This window comes from Hordeum vulgare, chromosome 4H (assembly GCF_904849725.1).
Source record: "Hordeum vulgare subsp. vulgare chromosome 4H, MorexV3_pseudomolecules_assembly, whole genome shotgun sequence".
NCBI lineage: Eukaryota > Viridiplantae > Streptophyta > Magnoliopsida > Poales > Poaceae > Hordeum > Hordeum vulgare.
Genome location: NC_058521.1, coordinates 238,454,588 through 238,458,071, shown reverse-complemented (window position 1 = coordinate 238,458,071; position 3,484 = coordinate 238,454,588).

Sequence of the window (3,484 nt, the reverse complement as noted above, 5' to 3'; positions counted from 1 at the left end):
TTTCTAATTTTGTCCAATAAAGAGCACCGTGGATTTATATATTATCATGTTTGGTTAGACTTAATCATATGTGAAACATGTGGGTCACATGTGTTGCTCTATGTTTAGAGCAGGTGAATATTTTCATGCTCTCTTATGTAGATATTGTGTTACACTGAAATTATTAATATGAATTACCATGAGAATTCAGTATTTTTATGGTAACCAGTCCCCTTAATAAGTAGAGCTAGTGTTAAGTCTTAAAGATTATAAGTGACAACAACCATTCGAATTCAGTCCTTATATGTTAAATTGTTGTTATTTCTTTACATATATATGCTTCTAATGGAAGTACTTATTTAATTGTTTTTTACTAACAAATACACTTCAAGCATTCTCACCCTGGCCAATCCATCGATGACATAACTTTCTTCTTTTTACAGTATGTATCTATACTTCATATGGGCACATGAAATCTACACGGCTAGATATAACTTGTGCAACGCATGTTTACTCGATGTAATACGTAATACTGTTCTTCTCTATTCTCATGGTTGTATGTTCAGCAAGTGAAAACTTACTGATAGAAGTTCCAATAAATTTATTTATATCTCATTTGGCTTTCTTTGCAGAAAAACTTATGTGTGAGGATTTTGAAGGCAGTTGCCACAAGGATAAACTAGAGAAGCAGAGAAAAGAAGGAGCCATTGTTCCATTATCATCATGTAGAAAAAAAATCATATGGATATGTTTCACCTAGATTCTGACATATGTAATTGTTTATAAGTGATATGCGCAATTGAGTTTGTAAACAACTACTACTCTCAGTAATACAGTGTTGTTATTTTGTCCCAGTATTTTATAGGAGCAAGTAATTCTATTGAGTGCAATTGATGATATTATGAAATCGGCATTGTTCATAGAGATTATATCAGCAGTAAACTGACAGGAGAAATTATACTTATCATCAAACTTCTTCTAGTATACAATAGGAACATGATATATGCAGTTGCATCTAGCATGAATTTATCAAAGCATCCCTAGGGGCATAAAGATGCTCTTAAAACGTCTCATATCCATGTCGCATGCTTTGTTAGGATGCTTTTAAAACGTCTCATATCCATATTGACACGCTTTGTAAGGACGCTCTTAAAACGTCCCATTTCCATGTAGATACGCTTCTTCTGTGTCTCAATGGTCCTTGAGACGGTACGTGAGGAGACGCTCCTAGGACGCTTTAATGAGCGCCTCTAAAATCCGCTAGAGATGGTTTAATGCGCCTTTAACACCTAAATTTAGCGCCTCTACGTGGCATTTTTGTTGTAGTGTGTAGTCGTACATCTTACCGATCCAATCATGATCCGTCCCGCAATATCATCATGATACGTCCCGCGATCCCATCACGATCCATCCTGCGATCCCACCATGATCCATCCCGATCTAGTACCGAACGGACGACACCTCCGCATTGAGCACACATATAGCTTGATGACGATCTCCGCCTTGTTGATCCATTAAGAGGAGAGGAGATGTAGGTGAGTTCTCCGGCACGACGGCGTGGTGGTGGTGGTGGTGAACTAATCCAGCAGGACTTCGCCAAGCTATGTTGGAGTAATCTAGACGAGGGATACGATCTATGGAGGAGAGGGCAGCATGTGGCTTTTCTGGTGTGTTTTGCCCTCAAAACCTCCACTACATATAGGAGGAATAAGAGGGAGGGTTGCCTTGCCTCCTCTCCAAGAGTAGAGGTTCGGCTGAGCCAAGGGAGGAGAGTCCTCCTCCAATACGGTTTGGTGGAGGACTCCCTTCCTACTTACTTTCCTCCTTCGACCTTTCCCTTTCTTTCCCTTTTGCACCTTTGGCCAAAATAACCTTCTTGGGCTGGCTGCACCAACCCACAAAGGGTTGGCGCACCACCATTATGCCTGTTAGGTTCTCTCCCGGGTGGGTGGCCTCTCCCAGTAAAACCCGGGAACCCATTCGTTACTCCCCCTACTTCACCGGTAATGCCCGGAAACTTTTCGGAAACCAAATGCAACTTTCCGATATATCGATGTTTACCTCCGGACCATTCCGGAACTCCTTGTTACGTCCGAGATTTTATCCAGGGATCCGAACAACTTTCGGTCACCAACATACATAACTCAATAATACCGAAACATCACCGAACCTTAAGTGTGCAGACCCTGCAGGTTCGAGAACTATGTAGACATGACATGAGACACTCCCCGGTCAATAACCAATAGCAAGACCTGGATGCCCATATTGGCTGCTACATATTCTACAAAGATCTTCATCAGTTGAACCTCTATGTCAAGGATTCTGTTAGTCGCGTACATTGTTCCCTTTGTCCCTCGGTATGTTACTCGCCCGAGATTCGATCGTCGGTATCTTCATACCTAGTTCAATCTCGTTACTAGCAAGTCTCTTTACTCATTCCATAATACAAGATCCCGTGACTAAATCCTTCGTCACATTGCTTGCAAGGCTTGTTGTGATGTTGTATTACCGAGTGGGCCCTGAGATACCTCTCCGTCACACGGAGTGATAAATCCCAGTCTCGATTCATGCCAACCCAACAGACATCTTCGGAGATACCTGTAGAGCACCTTTATAGTCACCCAGTTATGTTACGACGTTTGATACACATAAGGTATTCCTCCGATGTCCGGGAGTTGCATGATCTCATGGTAATAGGAACATATACATTGACATCCAGAAAACAGTAGCAAGAAACTGACACGATCATATGCTACGTGCATAGTTTTGGTCTTGTCCATCACATCATTCTCCTAATGATGTGACCCTGTTATCAAGTGACAACACTTGTTTATGGCCAGGAAACCTTGACCTCTTTTATCAACGAGCTGGTCAACTAGAGGCTCACTAGGGACAGTGTGTTGTATATATATCCACACATGTATATGAGTTTCCATTCAATACAATTCTAGCATGGATAATAAACGGTTACCATGAACAAGTAAATATAATAATAACCAATTTATTAGTGCCTCTAGGGCATATTTCCAATAGTCTCCCACTTGCACTAGAGTCAATAATCTAGTTCACATCACTATGTGATTGCAATGAATCTAACACCCATACAGTTCTGGGGTTTGATCATGTCTTGCTTGTGAGAGAGGTTTTTAGTCATCGGGTCTAAACCTTTCACATCTGTGTGTACTTTACGAACCTCTATGTCATCATGTATATGCTGCTACCATGCGCCATTTGGAACTATTCCAAATGACTGCTCCACTATACGAATTCGGTTAACTACTCAGAGTTATCCAAATTAGTGTCAAAGCTTGCATTGACTTAACCCTTTATGACGAACTCTTCTATCACCTCCATAATCGAGAAAAATTCCTTCGTCCACTAGTTATTAAGGATAACTTTTGACCGCTCTCCAGTAATCCATTCCTGGATCACTTTTTTACCCCTTGACAGATTCATGGCAAGGCACACATCAGGTGCGGTACACAACATAACATACTATAGAGCC